This window comes from Micropterus salmoides, unplaced genomic scaffold (genome assembly GCF_014851395.1).
Source record: "Micropterus salmoides isolate LMB-PRFRI ecotype aquatic unplaced genomic scaffold, ASM1485139v1 Ms_hic_scaffold_3, whole genome shotgun sequence".
Taxonomy (NCBI): Eukaryota; Metazoa; Chordata; class Actinopteri; order Centrarchiformes; family Centrarchidae; genus Micropterus; species Micropterus salmoides.
The window spans coordinates 6,995,353-7,018,026 of NW_024042261.1; the positions used below are offsets into that span (position 1 = coordinate 6,995,353).

The 22,674-nt window shown below is 40.5% G+C and overlaps 1 long non-coding RNA gene across 6 annotated transcripts in view; it reads left to right on the plus strand.

Annotated features, from left to right (window-relative positions):
- Window positions 1–2,980: 2,980 nt before the first annotated feature.
- LOC119882794 overlaps window positions 2,981–22,674 on the plus strand; it is a 104,111-nt gene continuing 84,417 nt past the window's right edge. Inside the window, exon 1 of one of the 6 annotated variants that reach the window (XR_005440546.1) lies at window positions 2,981–3,458. This is a non-coding gene — a long non-coding RNA (uncharacterized LOC119882794). The remainder of the gene's footprint in view (window positions 3,459–22,674) is intronic. The other 5 variants (XR_005440543.1, XR_005440542.1, XR_005440549.1 and 2 more) reach the window with 5 other exon arrangements.

A 22,674-nucleotide genomic window follows, 5' to 3' on the forward strand; every position in this document is an offset into this window, starting at 1 on the left:
ATTAATGGAACAGTCAACTCAATCCATTTATTTTACAGCCATGTTTAACAGCATATGATGGATGGAGATCCTACTTTGCCAAAAAATTATCCCCTGTTACAACTTGAGGAGCTTCTTGGGAAAATTAAGCATTTTCCCATTGCCAAAGTAGCTACTGCTGGAAAAAATAAAACAATTAGGTGAGTGATGGTTGGCTAGTAGTGCTGTAATGATAATGGTAAAATATCTGATTGATTTTGGTTGCTTTATTGCTTGATTTTGCTTTATGCACCGCACTTCTTAGCAAGTTCAACATGTCCGTGTGTTCTTTTTGTTACTTGATATTGGTTTATTGACTGAGGGAACGAGAAAACAAACAACTGTCTTGCCACCATTATTGTTTCCCACCCCCCCTCACTATGCACTTAGTGTTGGCTCACTGCTGTTCACCAATACACCTCACACATCTGTGTTTGCACAGGAGCAGGTGGATGGACACTGTTCCTCTATTGCTTACAGCTTGTTAGCCAACTTGGTGGTTGATGGTAGAAGTGGCGGCTGGTGGTCATAAGGGGGGGGGGGGGTTAAGGCTGATGAACGATGTGTCTTGCTTGTCTGACCCATTTCATCCTGGACAGGCTGCAGAAGCAGCCGAGCTGGAGTTAATGACAGGGCTTTGTCAGGCGCTGGGGCTCTCGTCAGGATAGACTAAAGACAGACAATAGCTGGGGTCGCAGGTCATCGGAGACCCAGGGTGAGAGGGCTAATGAGTCAGTATTGAGCTAAGAGGAGCAGGCCAGTCTTCTCTGTAGATGCAGGCTCAGTTGGTTGTTACACGATCAAGGCCAATTTGTCTGTGTGGCTGCATTATGTTACAGTCTTATCAACAAGCATTTGGCACACAAGTGTTGTTCTTTGTAGTTATCAAGAGTTAACTGAAGAGATGTTTAGTCACTCATAGATCTGTGTGTAGGAACTAGAGGCCGTCTTCTCTGAATAGCTTGTGCATGGTTGGCGTTCAGAGACATTAGTGTGGCTGTTTTCATGCGTACTTGGTATGAAGGGTATGTATGCATTTTGACTACTGACTACTAAAAGGAAGCTGAATCAATCTACTTGTTTGCAACACGGGGTCACACAATATTTTGAGATTTAGGAAGTGACATAGCGTTCTGATACAGCAATACTACTTAGATCACTTTTCCTGTGTACAACCTAGGCTAACGCTTTGAATGCCTTCGAAGACAGGCTGCCCGAAAATGTGCACCCATATCCCCATCTGCATGACTCATCGCGTCAGGACTACAAAGACACACAAAAGACAGTATTCTAGAGGGAGATCAGGTTAGGCCAGGAGCAGGTTATGACATTAGACTTCCTTCCCGCCTCGTGTATGGTTTGGCACAGGTATCTGGTTTGGCATGTCATGCAAAGTCTTCCTTTCAAGTATGTTGAACCCCTAATTCCTGCATAGTAAATTCTTTGGACATGGCATTCCTTCCATGCTTACACTCCCACAGTTAAATCAACACAGAGAATATTTTTGTGCATGAAGCTCGACGGTGACTCCTTCAAGCTTGACTGGCCCCTCTCCTCCTTTGTATCTTTTAATTTCCCCCCCTCACTCTACCAACCGCCTTCGACCAGGACACATGCGGCTCTGGTTTATCCAGCCGTGGCATTGACCTCTCATCTTCATATTGACCCACTGTTTCCCATGACCTCTAACCTCTCTGGGTCAATCCTGCAGCCGTCTGGACCTCCTTCTCCTCCACCTGGCCCCTATCTCTACCCTTCAGATCGTCCAGATGGATTACTCTCTGCTCAGGAAGTCTACGGATTACATTGTTTTCTCAACAGAAATGAGCCACGAAGCTCCAGCTTTGAGCAGCAGCTCTGGCGACTGAATTATTTGAGATTTATTTGTAATTATATTTCCATCAAGCCCTGAATCGGCAGGCTTTATGTTATTCTAAAGCAGTTCTATGAATTTGAATTGCCCCTTGTCACTTTAGATGGCTTTTATAATGTGTTTTTCCCCCAAGTAGCACAAAACAGATGCGGGAGGAAGTTTCTCTGTCTCTCTCTCTCTCTCTTTCTGTCTGTCGCTGTCTGAACTCGCTGTCCTCATTCCATAGCCTGGTTTTGATACATAGTGTCCTGATAGTTTTCTGGGGAGAATCTGGGTCAGCGTGGGGAGCCTGAGATAGCACAGGCACAAGGCTGACTCGCTAAAGAAATACGTCACACACTGCTATGCAAAGACCAGAGAAAACAATAGCGCTCTGCTGCTTTAAAAACAGCAAATTCCGCATATCTCACTCTCCTGTCAGGTGGATCTGCTTGAGTTTTAACAATAGCACGTTGTGTATTGGTGGGATCAGTAATAAGACACTGCACTACAGAGCCCAGCCTAGGCAGACTTTACATAGGATGCCACATAGGTCCTGATAATATTGTTATATATTTTATCTTGCTCAAGCACAAGTGATTCAGGACATTGTCCACATGAGAACATTTCATTATCAAAATTGACTTTGATTGCCTTGCCGTTTTAAGCGACATGTCCATAAGTTTTGGGTTAGGTATTACATCACTGAAGTCTAGACAGCCATCTAATGTGCACATGATTGAATTACATTGGATTGGAATACCAAGCAAGCCAACAATATTGGTATTTTTGCCAATTTTTGAGTACATTTATGATTGAAAGGATGTTTCTCAGCAGAGAATTATTCTTCATATAGTTAAAATTGTGTTCTATTTTTCTTGCCTTTCCTCAATCTGCTTTTCAGTCTGTTGGGTCTACAGTGAGATATTGTTCCTGTAGGAGTGGACTTTGGTCCGAGCAGCCTTCCTGATCCCTGCTGAACTGAGAGCTAAAGAGAGAACAGAGGGAGGGGAGGGAGAGAATGAGCTATGAGGGAGGAGGGGGAAGGCAAGAACAAGAGAGGAAGTGAGTGTTCAGTGTGCCTCTCGGTTGTGGGCATGCCCAGTAGAGTTCGCCTTGCAGCCTGAGATCCAGCCTCTAAATTTGAACAGGAGGGAGACGAGGTGACTGAGCAGACTTTTGTTGCTGCTCTCTCTCTCTGACTCTCTCTCACTTCCTCTCTCTCTCTCTCTCTCTCTCTCTCTCTCTTGCAATGTTATTTTTCCATCCTCTCCCAGTAGTGAGTGTGTGGAGAGATTTTTTTGCTATGGTAGAGCAAGAGGAGGTGCAGATTTCAACTAGTGCAAAATAGAACACGAGGGAAGTGAAGAAAATAAGAAGAAGAAGAAGAAGAGGGGAAAAAAGGCAAAAGAGAAAGACTTCACCCCCATCTCCCTCTCCCTCACTCCCTCCTCTGCCAGCGACTTTTACCTCAGAACTAGCGGAGGGACCAACTTCAAAAGGCTGCCAGGAAGGAGCTGGAGTGTGAAATCTGAGAAGAGAAGCAAGATGAGAGGCTGACCAGCGCTGTGTTTGCTATGCTGTCCAGGTCAGTGCCCACAAAAGACCTAACTACTCATTATTTTCCTTTACCTGCTTTTTCTGCTTCCAAACTCCTGTCTACTTAGTGTACATTGTACCTACAGTGCTTGTACATCTGTTTGTACTCTGAATTTAAAATATAGTATGTGCACTGGTGAGTGATTGTGTAACAAGACTGACTGACAGACTGAATGACAGACTGTCAGCACAGACAGTCAGCACCATCCGACCGGTGTCACCCACAGCAAAGTACTGAAACTCCAGCTGCTCCCTTCAGCACTACATATGGGAACTGTTTAGTTGATCAGCTCAGATGTTCACATGCGTACACGTGCTGAGGGAGGATAAACTCGACGAATGCAGCCACGTGGTTATGATAAGGGACAAATCTTGGACATGTAACGTAGGCTGGTGTGCTCAGTTTCACTCACGTTGGTTGGTGGAGGGTGGGTTTACAGCAGAGGTACAAAGACATGAAAGTTTTGTAAAGCGAGTTTTGAATGCATTTGTGACAGAACTTCTTTCTAGTGTCTGTACAATACGCTGCAGATTGACTGTGGGGGTCTGCTATTTGAAATAATACCAGCTGAGGAAAAAAGGGGGTTTCAGTTGGTCAGGTATGGTTGCTCAGTTTTTTTTTTACCACAAAATCTCTGTATTATCCTTTTTTTTTAACAGTCTTAGGTTCCATACATGTATGTTCTCGTATATTTGCAAAATCATGCAGTTAATAATGATTCAATATAAAATGTATTCCCTTTAATTGATGGTGTGATGGAATTACCTTAAATCCCCCCAACTCCATTTTTATTGTTGGATTTACACTTATCCATTGTGATTAAGTCAACAAAGCCACACAAGTTATTATTGATGACTGCTTATTTCATATTGGAGCTGTGGGGCAGCTCACCTGTCTACGGCCAGCGCACCCCTGAGGGCCTTTCCCATTAACTATCCCAGCATGCCTTGCCACTGGCAATGTGTCAGGCCTCCCAGGAAACTTGTTGTTGACAGGTTTATTATTCCTAAGTTGTGGAAGTGGGGAACACCACAGATACTGTGGTACAATACGGGAGAGGTTGGCTTTTGTATTTACAGATTATTATTATTATTATTATTATTTTCAGCAATCTGGGAAAATTCTGAACTAGGGCTGCAACTAATGTATACTTCCATTATTGATAAAGCTGCTGATTATTTTCTGAATTAATCAATTCAATGTTTCATGTTTAAAATGTCCTGTTATAATTTCCCAGAGCCCAATAGGTGACATTCACATTGCTTTTATTCGGGCAACAATTCAATACCCATTTGTCATATGAAACACTTTCTGATACTGGACCTACTAAATATTTGGCATTTTGCTTAAAAAATTATAATAAATCGATAGGCATAATTCTGCTTACTTTAGTGATTCCTCACACATTCATACTTTAATGTACAATATTTGCTTTTACCACTAAACATTTTCAAAATGTATGTTTGCTAACTAGTAATATGTAACTAGGTTTATGTTATTTCTCATAGTTATTGTTGAATTTGTAGAGAAAAACTATTCATGTTTGGTCAGCATTACATTCCTGCCTCCTTCTCATTGATAAGCAGTACTTTAAAATGTTTATAGTAGCAGAGGCTGTTGTCGTCATCCCTGGCATACCAGAGATACTGTATCTGAGCCTCTCTGCCCGATTCACATGCTTGTAATGGTTACAATGGGTGTTTCCTTCAGTATCCCAGTTTTGTACGTACTTGTGCTCACAAACATTTTAAGGATGGATTAGATTTCATTTTGACTTCCAGTGTTACCACCAGTGTTACCACCAGTGTTACCACCACTGTTATTAAAGTCCCTCCTGCCTCTTATGGTCTCCCTTAGAGACAGGCTTTGTTTGTCATGTGATTTGTGTTCTTAAATTAGTCTGTTTTGTGGTTTATCGTTCATCATATGACCATTGCAATGTCTTCTTTATGTGTAGGAGAAGACTATGGTCTGTGGAAATTTAATGTCATTTGTAAGAAGTTGACATTGTTGTCTCACAGATGTTTCACCACTGAAACTGTATTTTTAGTGTCTTATAAGTCTGTGTGGGCTGGCCACTTTATTTGCATGACAAAATAATAAACAAATAACATGACTAACTGCTAGAATACTTTTAAAGAAGAATTCCAAATATTTTAATGTAGTTTCTGACAATCACAACTAGACCCCTGCAATAAAGAACTTGTTGATGGCTCTGAAGGAGCTAAAGGGGTACCCAATGCATTACAAAGTGACGCCAAGGGGTCATATGTGACTTGTTGTGTCAGAAGCATCAGTCTTGTCAATTCTTAGCAGCAGTATTGTTGCTCCATATGGGGCAACTCAGAAAGCTGTTCCATCAGGAGTTAATTTATGTAATCATCAGGATGACTCCCTTCTTCCTGGGAGACTGGGTTCCCATGCGCTCCTCCCTAGATCCCACCCCTGATGGGCCATCTGAGGCTCCATGATCCATCACACAGCGGGCGGCCATGTTTTCTGAAAGGGCCATGAACTTGTTACCTCCCTCAGCCTGCCTGCCTGAATGTCAGCCCCATTTTTCTTTTCTTGTGCCCCCTCTCTTCAGTCTTCCCCTTTCCAGGATTGCTGGATTGTTGAATTAATTGGGGTGCATTCAGTGCGACCAGGTTGCCGGTGCATCTTTTGAATAGAGGTATCAAGTGTGGTGCCACGATTTCACTCTGACCTTCCTCTCAGAGCTCCTTCCTCCGCCTCTGTCCGCCTCCCCTCCGAGGTCGTGATGGGTCATCATCATGACTCCAGCCTCTCAGTACAATGACATGACGGCCATGGTACATTATCTACAGTGGGTCAGCTAGCCTGGAGCTCTGTCTGTAGACTATTCTTCCTTGCTCTGTTGTCTCTGTGATCTTTGGATCCAGCCTGCTCACATGGCACACATTCAAAATGGCAACCTCAAGGGGCTTTTATTCCTCCAGCAGAATTCAATCACTTTTCTCTCTCCTCTTTCTGCCTCTCTGCTGAGTTATTCAGAGTTTAATGAGGGGGGGGGGGGATAAAGGGAAGCTTATGGTTTGCCAGATGATGGAGAGGCTGCCGTTTTGTTTCTGTTGGAGGAGCCACACAGCGAGCGTTCATGTGAAATGAGATTTTTTTTTTTTTTACCAGAGGGGAAGGTGATTGAGATGTCTGAGAAAAGAGCCAGGGAGTCTGGAAAAGCTGGGGTCATTAAAGTGTCAGAGCTGCGGCTCTTCAAATATTCTTCGGCATTTTAGACACAGTCCAGGTAGCGGGGGGTTAAGTTAGAAGAAGATTTGTCTTGTGCTGCGAGGTATTATGATTATCAAACATTTATGCACTGATTTCACCATGGGCATCACATAGTTATGTGGCTCTACACCTCCAGTGCTGTTCATCATTTTAATAACTACACAGGATTATCCCCTTACATAAGCGAGAGTGGGCGGTTTGGAGACGGTTCCCGGCAGTGTGGGAGGCCATCAGACCGGACTGGAGGAAACGCTGAGCTGACGCTGGATGACAGGGCTGTTGTTGTGAGGTTCAGGGTGGGTCAAAGTCCATACTATGTATCAACTGTCAGAGACTGTTTGGTTTACCGGCTGCATGGGCGTCAGCAGCTACGCAAGTTTCTTCTGTCTGACATCAGAAACGACACCCTGAGTGGAGAGGTAGAAGAGTTCAGCTTGCTCTACACACTCACACACACACACACACACACACACACACACACACACACACACACACACACACACACACACACACACACACACACACACACACAAAGACACTGGGGTCAGTGCTGTTCTATCTCTCTGGAGCTGTTTGTTACTTTACCCCGGAGCAGTTGTACCAGCCAGCTGCTGTGGACGCGCAGTTCTTAGAAAAAAATGTTTGCAGTATACAAGGACAGTTGAGGGATTTTGACAGATGAGGCTGTTTTTTTGGGGACATAATTATAATCACACCTCAATCCACAAAACATTTTTGTGCAGCAGTCAAGATTAGGTCAAATAGGCCTTTGCAGCAGAAAAGAGGAATTAAAACACAGAAAAATACATAAAGCTGTCTCATATACAAATACAAAAAGCAGGGATGCCTAAGTCTTTTTTGGGCCCAGGGTAGAACTGGACCCCTCCAAGCACCCCTACCCAGCCTCTTGCTACTTGTCTGACTACACTGATAGGCTGAACAAAACTGAATGAATCATTAGTTGTGCATTGTATAGTCACAACACAGTCACTTATTTTCTATATGAACCAGTTAATATGGTGCTATAAATTATTTCTGCTGAATGTTTGTTAATGTAAGTGATAGCGACAGTGGTGATGGTACTGAAAAGTAACACAACACATTTAAACAAGGTAAACACTGATAAGTGGGGCCGACATTTTTAAATCTTGCTAGTTTGCGCTGGCCTTAGGGGTGAGTATTTGTATTGCAACATTGAAGATAAAAACATACTTACAGAGTGAATGCTCCCATTTTCCCTTATGAACCTGTCTCGGTTCTCCTCTTTCGTTAAGCCAAAACCCAAAGTACTGCCAGAGGCGGGAAAGTTTGTCAAGTTTGTTGACCACCATAATGCAAGGTGATTTGCTGCTGTCACTGATCATTATCCACTCACATCCGCTGGGCTGACTGCCCATTTTTTATTTTTTTATTCACTCGTATATACAGGTACATCACTGTGACTAGTATTTAATAGTATAGTAATAGTAATAGTATTTAATATAGTTTGTATAATTACCTATGCTTATTGAAATAGATTAAGTATAGGGTATAGGGAAAAGGGAAAAGTAGGAAAGACCGAGTGAGTAGGTGAGGATGGGCTGTGAATAGGCTGAAATGTGCAAAAATTACTTATTTCTATGACTAGTGCGATGCTACACTGTTGACATCGTCATTTCGGTAGACATTGTTCTACTGTTCTAATGAGTTAGTTATAAAATATAACAGAGTTACAAGGGCCAAGGGTTTGAAATATTCCCCTACAAACTGGAACAACCCTTCAGGAACCCGATACGCCATCAGTAGTCGACGATTGCTCTGACGTTCACGGAAACAACACATTTTTACAGGATTTCTCCATGACAACAACTCCCATATGCTGTCCTCCAATTCAATTTTATTTATACAGCGCCTTTTCACAAAAGAGCAGGTCCAGACCGTACTCTATGATGCTATTTACAGAAACCCAACAGTTCCCACCAAGAGCAGCACTAGGCGACAGAGGCAAGGAAAAACTTCCTTTTAACCACGGCTCAGGGTGGGCAGCCATCTGCCTCGACCGGTTGGGGGTGAGAGAGGGCAAGAGAGAGACAGAGAGAGGGATGGAAGGAGAGAGAGGGGAGGGAGGCAGCCTACACAATATACACACAGAGGTACAGACAGTAAAGGTGATGTTGCTATAGACTAAATGAAAAATGGTACAGATATTTACAGTAGTGTTAATGATAACAATCATACTGTTAATGATTATAATAACAATAATAACAATCAGTCAAATAAAAGTAAAATAAAAAACACTGCTTCATTACCAGGTAACTAACTAGCTAACAAGACAACATGCTAGCGGCTGAACTAGCGATTTTTTATGATTGTTTTGAAGAAAATCACCATATTACGTTTTGACTAAATGAACTAAGAATAGCCATGGTTATCATAAATTATACGAAGAAAATTCTTGTATTATGGGAACCTTTTCGTAGTCCTCTGTTGGGAGTGTGCCTCTGAAAAACCTCAGTTTTGAGGACTATGTATCCTCTATCGCAACAAGAATCGGGAAACCCTACGGGGTAGGGCCAAGAGGAAGGGGCAAGGGGAAAATGGGATTGAGCCTTGGTCTACTGTCATTTTAGCATTTACCACTCACCTGTAACTGCCACTTGAAGCCACAGTGGTTCCTAGTTGTTTTAAAGATACTGAAAACCCTTCTCTCTTTTTCAGTTAGCTTCTTAAAGTAACAAATGGGCTCCTTTATGAACAAAAATTTATTTTGCTAAAGTTAGAAAGGTTTGGCTCTTTTACATTAGAGTTTTGTTAGAAAAATGTGATCTGTCTCTCATATTCTACCAATCAGAATTCAGAATTTTGTTTGATTTTAATTGTGATGGCGGTTATGGTTTTTATGGGTTATTATGTTTAATGAAATGTATGGGGTTGATTGTTCTTATGTAGTATGTATGATGCTTTGGCAATATTGTTGTTACACATTCATGCCAATAAAGCTCATTTGAATTGAATTGAATTGAATTATGGGGTTGTTTGCTGATGTTGCTAGGCGACTAGCTAAATCGTTCTCTCAAATTAACCATTTGCGCCTCAAATTAGAAACCATGGCTTAACATAACTATTCTGAATACTGCACTTTAATTTTTCTCTAAATATAGTGATACAAACCCTCAAATTAAAGAAAATATGTAATGTACACCATCAAATAACTTTGCTTTGCCAGTGTCTGATGTCAAATAGTGAGTCCATGTTCTTATTTACTTATTTTGGGCTTGTTTTGTTTTTTGTTTTTGTTTTTTACTGCTCATACAAAATACTCCAGTTGTAGTTCTTCCTGGGTTCTTGTAAATAAAGAGGAAAAAAGGTCTTTGGGTAACAAATGCAAACAATGTTCATGAACTGGCTACAGGTTTACTCAGGTTACTTCAGCAATAGAGAGGAGAAACAGCTAGATGAAGCTGTCAGATATTGTTTCTTTCAGTGCTCTAAACAGAATATAATGTTTAAATGTGCTCACACTGAAGCTGCGTGTACGTGAGAGTGAGTGTGTTGGTGTAGGTGGTGGCGGTGGGTGTGCGTACAACCGACTCCTGTCCTTTCTCATATTAACTCTCTTCCTTTCTTCATCTATGTCTGTCTCTCTCCAGCCCCTCTGTTTTTCATACCCCTCCGCTCTCCCTCGGCGGGGGTGAGAGTCGCAGGTTTGCAGCCTCGCAGCCTCGCAGGTCTCCTCATTACGCCGTGTCTGAGCCAGCAGAGCTTTATACAGATGATAAAAGCAGTCTGGAGGGCAATAATGACCACAGGCTCTGATGGAGGAGGAGGAGGAGGAGGGAGGGCAGAGGCAGTGCTCTGTCTGGCCACTCGCTCTGCCTCTGATCGCTCACTGTGCTTCCTAAATGACTTTGCTTCATGTGAAATGAAACAGCAGAAAAAGTTACCTTTAATGTCGGCAGATGAATATATTCATATATTCAAATATATATTAACATAACGTAATACATTTTATTCCAAATCTTCCTTTGTTTTCCAGCATTCTATGTGACCTCCAAGCAGGCAAACCTCTAAATTTCAATAACGTTTTCCTAGAAATATGAATTCATGCATTTTTTCCATAGACTATAAAACATGGACATCACCCTAGATTTTTGAAGAGTCATTGTGAAGCTTATTGTGGGCGTCTCCCAGCGGCTCCAGCCACCTTCCTGGCAGTGCATGCCTCTGGCTAATGCAAAAATGTACAGAGAGGTGGAGCTGAGGCAGGCCAAACGAAGCCTGGTTGCTGACCCACCTAGTGGCTAGCAACCTGAGAGGGCACCCACCTGTCACTCAAAGTGGTCACATTCATAATAATTCATAATTTTAAGCCTTAATATAATTTTAAAGGGTGGGTTATATAAAAAGTCACCCCCTGGATCAGTGTCACGAACATGGAAATTGCCTATAGAGACCGAAACCATTTTTTATACCAGGCTGAAAACATTTTTATTTCTGCTTTAGTTGAACATTTTAACATGGGGGTCTATGGGGATTGACTCGCTTGTGCAGTACACCTGCAGTGGCCATTTGATGAACTGCATTTTTTTGGCACTTCTGCATTGGCTTCATTTTTCAGCCTCAGAGGTTGCCTCTTGATTTTATATTGTTTTTATAACTTCACAGACGCATTTCTGCTTATGATGCATAAGTCTATAAAAGCAAGAGATATGAATGAATGTAGGTTTAAAGTTCACAGGAACCTCATTGTTATTAACATGAAAATAAATTATTAAATACAATGATTAAATCTTTTTTTCTAATATATGTATGTACTCAGGCAATGATGTTTAAAATTTATAGTTAAATGCTGACCAAAACATAAAGCTGAAACCTAAAACCTCATATATGTCATATTTAACAAAACCAGAAATTTCTGGACTAGTTACAAAAAAGATGTGTGGGGGATAAGTGAAAATATGTTGCTAAGTCTGATACTGCTCAGTTAATACAGATGGATTTTTGTTGAACAACATTAATTTCAGCCTTCAAAGGAGGACTGGGGGACATTTTGTAAAACTTGAAGTGGTTTCACCCCAACTAAATCATTACAACCATTTGCATAAAACCCAGCAGTCGTTTTGATTATTCTTCTGAATGCCTTTTGTGGTCAGGGAAGAAACAGAAGCAGCTGAGCACGGCCTTTTATTGAAAATCGGTGAATATACGTACATATGTATTGTTGCTCCTTTTGTTTATTGTGTTTTTTGTTAGATTGATTGTTTTGGTGATGGAGTACTTAACATCTGCCCCCAAATATCTGTGACATTATTATAATTATATTTTTAAAATTTTTTTATTGGCATTGCCCTTTAAAATCACAGAATTCATGGTCAAACCCTTTGACAGGAAACAAACTGTTTATTTCACTTCAGTTTATCCCTAAATGTGCAGCCTATTCAACTTTTATCTCTATTACCAAGACCTATTTCTAATTTTGCTCTTACTGTAACTGTAAGCCGCACTAATGCTGCCCCTGCCAAGCAATTGTGAGGCTAGAGAGCGTGCTCAATTCTTCCTGGGTGTGGCTGCAGCTCCTCACAGGCTGGCTGACTGTTTCTGTCTCCAAGCCCACCACCCCCACCCTTTTTCATCTTTACACCTCCCTTTACTTTCTCATCTCCTCCTCTATCCCCATCTGTGAAGCAGGGTTAAAGGAGGACTAACTGCTATGTTTGGATAAAATCTGGTTGCTATATCAAAGCTATAGCTACTTTAAAATATGCTGACTAATGTGAGTTTTTGGAAGGCTGACACCAAATATTTATTTTGAAGCCGTTACATTATTGATCTTTTCAACCAGTATTATATCAACAATATTAACTATTATGTCTGAAAAAAAGAAAGAAATTCCATAAATATTGGCAGCATAATCATATTTTTGCACAATGGCTATTTAATATAGCTTTAATCCTCCTAAAAACTTTTTAAAAATTTCAAATTTTAAGACATTTTCTATAATGTTAGTCATGACTTAAAAAAACTTTTTTTTTCTTTCACGTGAAATAACCAAAACTGTTAAGGCCATGATTGTAGTTGTGCCCATTCGTGCTGTTGCTTCATATTTATTACTTATTTGTGCTTCATGCCAGAGGGAGCACATTCTGGTTGAAGCATAAGGGAAAGCACTACAACTACTGACAAATACTGACAGAAAAACAACTATAGCAACAGAGAAAGAAGCACTGAGGTGATATGAGGTCAGAGGCCACTTATGCAGACACAAGAGTGCTGATCCTGGGATTGAGCTGTTTTTCCTATAGGCCGGTCTAGAACTGTTGATGTTATGAGCTTATAGCCAAGGATGCTCAGCCTAAAGATAAGTGAGACTTCCCTGTAACAGGTTTGGTTTTTAAAGTGTCAAGATATTGAACAGCCATTGTAACCTCTTCAGATGACCTTTGGGTGACATGTGTACATGTACAGAGAGACAAATTGCTACTCTCAGCGAGCGGGAAAGGTAAACCAAGTGCTCTTTGAGCCATTTTGCCTGGACTCACTCCCTCCTCTGTCTCTCTCTCTCTGCACCCAGTTCCATTTTCTGGTCCATTCATATGGTAATAGGGGTCAGGAGATGAGGGGGTTCTCACGTTCAATGTGAAACTTGGCCTTTTGTGTAGCCACAGCTCAAGCTGCCGCGACAGAGGCCAGAGGTGAAATTGAATTCAGCTGAAATTCCCCAGTGAGTCTGGCCTTGGGCTGGGCTGTGCTAGACTTGACTGGCCTTGGTGCAGGGTGCAACACACAGCTCTGTGTTTGTCCAGAGTTCCTGGGTGTTACAGGATGTTGGCTTGGTAAATGTGAGGCTGAGCCAAGACTGAAGGGAACCATGTCCTCTCTTGCTTGTCATTACGGTTTGATTGGCAGGTTTATGAATACCACAAAAACTTGTGGATCTGAAGCTACCAGTTCTTCTTCTGCACCAGTGTCAGTGTATTAGTTCCCCAAAACACAATCATTTTTGGTTTCACAATCATTATTTAATATTTATGCCAGAATCATCTTCATCAAAAAGAACATAAAGCAGTTAATTGAAAACAACCTGACTGCCAGGCAAGAACATTGATATTGGACAATTTGGCAAAACTCCAGATTACTTTTAATAAAAACATTTATAAATCTGATTCTAAAAGCAGACTAATGAAACTCTCCTAGGTGTTGGCAGCACCTTAAGGCAGGGTGAAACAAGCTTCTCTGCAGGTTTTATAGACTTAGACTCTCTGAGGAAAGTCCTTGTCTCTATTGACACCACCTTTGGGCTTGCTATGTAAGAATTAAAATGGAAAGACCTTCAAAAACCTCTGAAAAACCTGGGAAATTTAATTTTTAAATTTTTTTGTGAATTACCTCGAATTGTAGCATTTGGTTTGTGAGGTTTGCGTTGACAGAAATAAAACTAAACAGTCAGTTTAATATATAAAAGCATATTTATTGAAGATGATCTGCAGACCTTGTTGTGGACATTGTTTACTATTTTTTAGCAGAGTGTGCCTGCCTAGCAGAAAGTGTATTTGCACTTGTGCCTGAAAATTTTTTTAATGTAATTGTGCAGGAGTAATCAGAGATAGAAGGTTACAGGTAAAGAACTCTAATTTAATTTTGGAAATGACCTTGTTAAGGTAGCTGTGATTTTTATGAATATACGGTACTCTATTCTGTGTGTGTAACCTTGAGTATCACTGAGAGCATTTTCTCTTCAGAGATGTGAATTCAACCCTTTGCCATCCTCCTTCAAAAACATTTGTGTCCTTGGGGCTTCCTACAAGCATGAGTCAGAGCTGGAGTTGTCACATTTATAAAAGATGAAAAGATATTAGCAACACAATCACTCGCTCAATAAAAGGCCTTGTGTTTCTGACATCTAGAGCGGTAAAAGAATGAGGTTTTTATTGTAAATGCAGCTGCACAGGAAAGTGTCCACTACTTCAGTAGCAGCAAAAGTTTTAAGTACTGACTGACGTGTACACATTTCATAAGCAGTTACTCAACTTAACTATGCCATGTTTTTCCTGTTCGGTGTCCTTTTTCAAGAAAGACAAAGAAACGAGAGGTGCTTTTAACATCCAAAGAGCAGTAATTCTGGGAAATAGGAGATGGCTATTTCCAGCAAAACTAATGTTGCTGAAGGCCTCAGAGAAAGCAGCAACATGCCCTCAGACCGATAAAAAAAAGACACAAGTCCAAAGTGTGTTGGAAATTTCATAGGCGCCTTGCATCATAATTCAATCATATTTGTTTATTTCTTTGCAAAGGGAGTTATGGTCTGGGTAGAATCCATCAGGCCTCTCCAAGCATTCCCAAGACACACACACACACACACACACACACACACACACACACACACACGATATATTAGATGTTGGGGAGGTGAAAATGCTATTTACAGTAGGAGCCTGTGTTTTCTATAGGAGGGGCCCAAGCTCTATTTACACTTGTACAGTGCAGGGGGAGGATGGAAGCAATTACAGGGTCAAATTGGCTCCTGGTGGAAAGTAAACCAACAGCATTGTTAAATATGATTAAACTACCCTAAATCCCAAACGTGGTGTAGGCAGAGAGCTGTGCAGGGAGGCCCAAGGCTAGATCCCATGGGTGCTGCAAAGGTCTGAACTTCTACCTTGCCACCTGCATCTGGTTTGATCTTCAGAATGAGGCCTTTTTGATATTTGATACTGATAAGATTATGAGATTATATTTTTTTAAATGTATCCATGTAATGATTATAAACTTGTAATTATTGTAATGATTATAAGTAGCAAGAAGCTGTAAGCACAACATCTGCTAAACTTTTTACTGTGAGCATGTTAGCAAACAATGGCTAATCTGCACATCCAGCAGATCAGAGCGACATTTGCATTTTTAAGTTGTGTTGGTCACCAAAGGAAATGTTTGTGTCTTTAGTTGCTAAATGTTCCACTGTGTACACTAGCTAGCTAACCTTGTCTGCCTGCTGCTGCTGAAAATGATGCTTAAAATGAGCTAAAAGATGCTAAAAAGCTCCTAGAGCTGAAGGGGGAACTGTAGCGTTGCGATAATTCTTGCAGTCATTATTACAGTATTATTGCAGCTGCCTTTAACAAACACCTTACCATTATTTAAAATGATAAATGCCTCTTAAATTGCTCTGTCACTTAACTGATACTGATTTAGCCTATTGAAAGCTTTAGCTAAAGTTTGCAGTTCTGAACAAAGAGCTTTCTAACGTTTTCTAGAAAGAATACTGAAATACACAAAGGAAGGTATATGTTATGTATTTCCGGTCTTTTTGAATTACGTAGAAGAAAGTTAGCGTGGGCAGTGGTCACCATGTCCAATCCTACACTGTGGTACATGCTGTAATCATCTGAGGTGAAGTGCCTGTCCTGTATAGATGTTTAGTAAAAGGTTTCTTGCTGAGTGAAACTTTACTGATGTGACAAGCTCTTAGCAGCATCGTGATGGAGAGATGGATTTATTTATTCTTCTGTTTCTCCTTGAATGCTGGCGTGGGGCCAAGCACCACAGAAAGGCTAATGTTTATTTTGTCATGAGGCCTGTCAGAGGTGCATGCAAGCTTAAATGAATGTTTTTTCTCCTCTGCCACTGCTCCACCCCGAGTCCTTCAGTCAGCAGGACTTAGGTTTGACAGCTCAGGAAGGCTGCTTTTGATTTGTGAGTTTTGGACTGCAGAGTATTAAAGCTTATATTTGGTGCCAATCATAAATAATTTTTAGTTTTTTAAACAGAACTTCAAGAATCTTACCATTTAACGCCACATTAAACTCTCCACAGAAACAGGAACATTTTACTAATACTATTTCTCAGTGTTATTTTTGGCACCTAATTTTAATTCTAACATTTTAGTCTTAATCTTAAAACAAAAGCGTCCATAAGTTTTAGTCACATTTGTCATTCGATTGCTGTAAATTTTAGAGACACATAGTAAAAACACATAGTCATCTTCAGTTTTCATCAGTAAATCTTTAGTCAGATTCTTTGTTGTGTCCGGTGTTGTTCTTGTCTATTGTGAGTTTTTGCTGAAAAGACACTGTTTACTTTGTATTTCATATTGAGACAACCAGCAAGAAATGCTAAATAACATTAAGTAGGCCTAATATTCCCTTAGCTAACATAGCGAAATTAGATGGTTGAAAGCCAACGTTAATCCTGCACTCCTTCCTACAGAAAGACTATAAACATGAAAGCTAGCCAACTGAAAGTAATAATAAGGTTACTTCCAGTCATAGCCCTGGATAATGTTGACGTTAGCTTAACTTTCTGTAAATGTGGTCATGGCGTGTCTATTTTTCGTAGTTTGTTGTAGCTTCTTGTCTAATTTAAGGGGGTATTGTAAATGAATTTAGCCCATAAATGTGTTACTTTTTTCTTTTCCAAGGATTGGTTATGTTAGCTATTTTCACATCTAATTCTGTGAATTAAGGGTTTATCTCCAGTTGGTGATCGTTGCAATAGTGGAAAGACTATTTTGTTTCTGTCGAGTTTGTATGAAGTGTGTTTTACAATGAGTTAACAAGGTAATCAGTTTGGTCAAAGAGAGAAACTTGAATTCACAAGGTTGATGGTTGTATTTTACTGTTTAATAAGGAAAAAGGGCTGGGCTATACTATCTGACTATCTCCTCTTACAAAGTGGTATTATGAGAGTACGGGCCTGGCCTTAACATGCTAACTTAAGTAGATATCTCTGGTACATATTATCTTTTTTTTTTAAGCAAAAATTCAAGCTAAATCTTGCACATTGTGCCTTTAAACCTGCAAACCAGCAATACAAATTATAGTCGAATTAAGTTCCAAAGATGGAAGTGGTGGTGTCAGGTTTGTTTCATATTAAACACGAGCCTGGAAGCATTTATCTGTGTCCTATATTTTGCTTCTTGTTCATCATACTTCTTGCATGTAGTTGCTTGGGTGTTTCATGTGTAAGCCTGCCTAGCTGGACAGGTGATTGACAGCTGGTAATGAATTGTGGAGAAATGTGAAAGACCAGCACAGCAAGAGGAAGTGCAGAGAGGGAAGATAGGCGAATGAGAGCGCAGTAAATTACAGCAGAGCTTGAGAGAGGGGAAAGGGGGGTATCCCCTAGACTACTTTATTTCGGGTGTAAAAATGACTGCTTCTCACCACAAACTATTGCCCTGTGTGACAGGTAATTATTTTGGCGGCCAGCCGACCTCCCCAAAGCCTCCCTACCAACCCGATATCTGCACCTCTCAGGGGGCCATCTGTGCTCAGCTACCCCAGATAAGTGAGAGGAATGTGGGGCAGCCATGCTGTGATGTGAGGGTCTTGCCTGGAGCTTAGATCCTGGAGGCTTGGACTCCACCCGGACTTTTTACATAATGGCAGAATGGAGGGAGAAGGATTTAGGAGGGCATGGCAGACAGCAGGAGGTTTTTGGAAAGGTTGGATATAGGTTGTGGGTGAGTGTGTGTGGATGTGTTTCATGTTTTTATATCCAGATGGGGACTCATGTCTCCGTGGGAATTGTAGAGACTGCTTTTTGAGGATTAAGACGTGGTTTTAGGGTTTAGGTTACAATTAGGTCAAGGTCAGGGTTACAGTAAGAGTTAAGGTTAGGGATGTAGTTGTGATGGTTAAGGGAAGGGGTTCCGGAATTAATTATGTCAATGAGATGTCTCTACGGGAATAGAAGAACAAACGTGTGTGTGAATATGTTGGGGGGGTGTGAGAGGACAGACCATTTTCATCTTTTGTCTTATTAGAGGGACCGCTAACACCTGTGTTAAGGAAAGTAACTTGTTACGACTATATTTTATATCTTAAGTCCTATAGCTCCAGAGTTAATGATTTTGTCATGTCCTTTATTTTAGATTTCACTTACATATAAAAATCAGACATGCTATAATCTGTAATTATTTTGTGTGGCGGGACCTAATAACACTACGCAATATTTTATGCAGGGCTGAAGTGTGAAGTTAAGTGCATTTAGCATGTAAACCAATCACAAATGATTTACAGTAAGTGACCCTTTTCATACAGCAAATTTTAGCAGAGATTTTTGCAAGCTACATTAGCTGCACTAGTTTGGTAACAATTACATTTATTCATTTAGCTGACACTTTTATCCAGAGCGACTTACAATTGCTATATATGTCAGAGGTCACACGCCTCTGGAGCAACTAGGGGTTAAGTGTCTTGCTCAGGGACACAATGGTGGATGTCTCACAGTGGGAATCGAACCCAGGCAAGCTTATCTATGCGCCATCACCACACCATGACAGGAAAATGTTCCAGTTCAGAAACCTCTATTAATTCGAATCTGGAAACACGTCTGTAAATATAACAGTTAACTACTGTAGGTTTTCAAGATTGAATTTGTCAGTTGTAATTAAAACACATGACTATCCTCTGCTTACCATCCTTTGCTTGCTTTATTCAGAGATGTAAGACCAGACTTCTGTGCAGAAATCCAATGGAAGCAGAGTTCTCCCATTCTTCCATTGATCAGACTTTATAGTGAATGTGTGTATTATTATGTATGTCTTTTTGTGCTTAGTAGCTTGGATGTGTAGGACTCAGATGTGCATACGGGCATACGGACTGGGTAAAGACATGCTTCAACACCTGTAGTATTGATTGTTCAGCACAGCTAAAAGCAGGTCAACACTGCATGGAATCAGCACTCAATGGCAGCCTCAGTGCTTTCTCATGCTAATTATTGCAGTGCTTTAGTACAAGACAGAAGTGTGCCTGTTTTTGAAGAACAACATAGAGCTGAGCTGAATTTTAATGGTGCACATGTATGTTGCTTTCCACTCAAAAGTGTTTTACAAGTAGAATGAATCTGAAAAAATGCCAAATTAATTTGCATTTGTAAAATGTTTTGTCACGAGAACTGTATATGAAAGACAGTCACACTTTCCATACTTGGGACAAAAGGTCAAGTAGTTACTGTAGACTTGCATGAAGTTCTGTTTGTGCCATTTCCGTTTGTGGGTTTATAGCATATACTGTATTTGCATCCCTCTCATGTCCTCACTTTTTCAGTTTGGCAGAAGTTATGTATAAATTATATAAGTGAACTGATATACAAAGTCAAACAACAGAGGCGACGGACAAAGTCAAATGAGAAAAACTTGTGCATATGACAGTAATATATGCGAGTTTGTACTAAAAGAATAAACATTAGGGGCCCGATGTAGAACACCAAGAAGTACTACTTATTTAGACAGAGCATAAAGCTGGTTCCCGTCAGTCCAGTCACTTTATGAGGAGGTGGATTTTAAACTGCGTTTGAGGATGTGGAGAGATTGTGCAGTCCTGTTGACGTTACTCTCCAGGAGTGCAAAAACAACTAACCTTAACCCTAACAAAATAACCTTGATGCATGTTTGCTTTCTCGTTTTCTCAAATAGCATCTCCTTATTTGCAAATTAAACCTTAATTTTAGCCATCCTCTTTGGCTACATCTTCAACACTGCAAAAAAAAAAAAAAAAGGCACGTTTCGGATATCAGATTTTCGTACGGTCATGCCTCTGTTTCTGGCATAATTCTACTAATTGGGGTTTCTGATCATTAAGATGAGATGTCCATCAAAAGAAGAGAGCTGTGGTGAACCCAGAATGCACCCATTTGACTGATGTTCTGTCAACAAATGTTTGCACTGGACCATCACATTCTTTCTTTTTAGTCTGCACCCTGCCATTTTCTAAACACTCATGCATTTCATTAATCATGTATGGCTAGTTTTTAGGAGTTAATTGGGTGGGATGAGAGGCTTGTTGACACAAAAAAGGACTAATAAAGTAGATTTATGTGTGATGGATAGCATTTACACTCAATAATGAGGTTTCTGCACTTTTGTATGCACATAACTCTTGCCTTAATGAAACACCATTTGTTAAACTATAATTTACAGCTTTAACAGTTTTCTGACAGTTCTTCTGCTCTTCTCCCTTTCTTCTACTGACACAGTAGCTTAGCACTTTAGCTAAATATCAAACAGTAGTTTAGCATTTAGCTCAACAGTAGTTGTAGCATTTAGCATTATTCCATCTCTCACTAATAGCTGCTGTTGGCAGCAAAAGTTACTTGGCCTCACTTGAAATGAAAAATTAGTTTATTACCCAACTTACCCAATATACAACTTAGGTTTTATTTTTATTGCTTGGGTTATTGGTTCTATCAGTTATTTTAACATGATGCTGGCAAAGTACGTGCTGAAATCTCTGACTACAGTGACATTGCTGTAGGTTCAGTGGGGTAAGAATCACAAGCTGTCAAAAATAGCAATAAGTTTGCGATTTGCCTTTGATTTGTCTTCCAAATTAGTTTGACCAACCAAGTATTATATATGAAAGTAGAAAATATTATTTTCAGGGACGCTGCCAGATCTCTACAATTTTTGAGTACAGTGTTAGCTGACATGGCTGATGGCCTGAGCAATAAAAAAATATAATCTAAGTTGTTATAACGCATAGTTTAAAAAAAAAAAAAGTGCAACAAAGAACATGAACAAAAGATTATTATAGCCCGATAATACAGTTGTTTTAAGGTATAACCCTACTGAAATATTGTCTACTGCTATTCAAAAAGTCATGGGAAGATAGGCGAATGAGAAATTTATCATGAGACTACAGTAAGGATGTAAGTGAAACACTGTACGGAGACACAAAAGCATGGTGAAAATATAATATCCTGACACGACATGGACGCAGAGCTCAATAAAAAAGAATTGTTTGTTAACCTCCAGTGTCTTTATGATTGACAGAGAGCCTCAAACACCTTTTCTTTTATTGTGAGTCAGTGTGAGGCAGACAGGTGTTCTTACACCAACTTGCTGTCATGCATGACACATCAGTCAGGCAGTCAGCTAGCCAGCAGGTCATCCAACCAGTCCGTCAGCGTTTCATCTGCTCATCCTGTAAGTTCATGATTCAGCCAAGAAACCAGCCAGCCAGCCAGCCTGGCAAAGAGCAGCAGAGGAAAGCATAAATAAAACATACCGTACAAGTGAAGGCTTTAGAAGTATTGAGCTTTCCAGTTCCTCTGGGCACCAGACAACTCTTTTTTTCTCTCTCTCTTTCTCTCAATTTGTCTTCTTTCAGACAACTTACTTTCACTGCATTACTTTATCTTTGCTGTCTGTATCTTTCTACCTCCTTATTCTGTTACCCTGCCTCCTTTTTCTGCATCATACAGTATATACAGCGTCTTTGCTGGTTTGTATAACATTTATTGACTTCTTCTGTTGAATCCTGTTAATTTAGTTAGAAATACAAATTTCAATTCAACAATGTAATTCTCAGATTTTAAATTCCAGAAAATATACTGGAAACAGCCATTTCCCACATGAAGCTCATTGTGTCATGTTACTCCATTTTCTCTTCGGCTGCCATCTCTATTTATTTTACCGCCTTCACTGGAAAATGTCGTCTCTTGTCCGTCTGGCTGTTTCACGCACACTTCCTCTCAGCTTCCTCTCTCTGCTGAGCCGTTAAAAACACACAGACTGTGCTGCTCTAAATGTGCCCCTGCACAAGGTGCAGAATACTGTAGCAACTATAGCAACTTATGAGTTATAGCCCTGCAAGAGAGCCTGAGGCTGGAACACACTCAAAGGAAAGAGAGGGGAGGGGTGTCTTCCGTCTGTGGTGTACTAGGTGATGCTGCACTGTGTGTGTGTGTGTGTGTGTGTGTGTGTGTTGGGGGGGGGGGTAAGTGTGTGTAGGTACAGGGTGCATCATTACCAGTGACCCAAACGTACTGGCCTAAATGTTCAGTGTTAGATTTATAGGAAGATAGAATGTACTACCAAAGCCCTGTAAGGCAAATGGTAATGCTGCGTACACACAGACATATTGTGCAGTTTTCAAGTTAAGTAGCAAGGTTCACTTCAGTTTAATAATTAGATTGTACTCTAAGGATTATGGAGCACAGTATTCTGGCCATGTTTCCATAATGCACCATTACA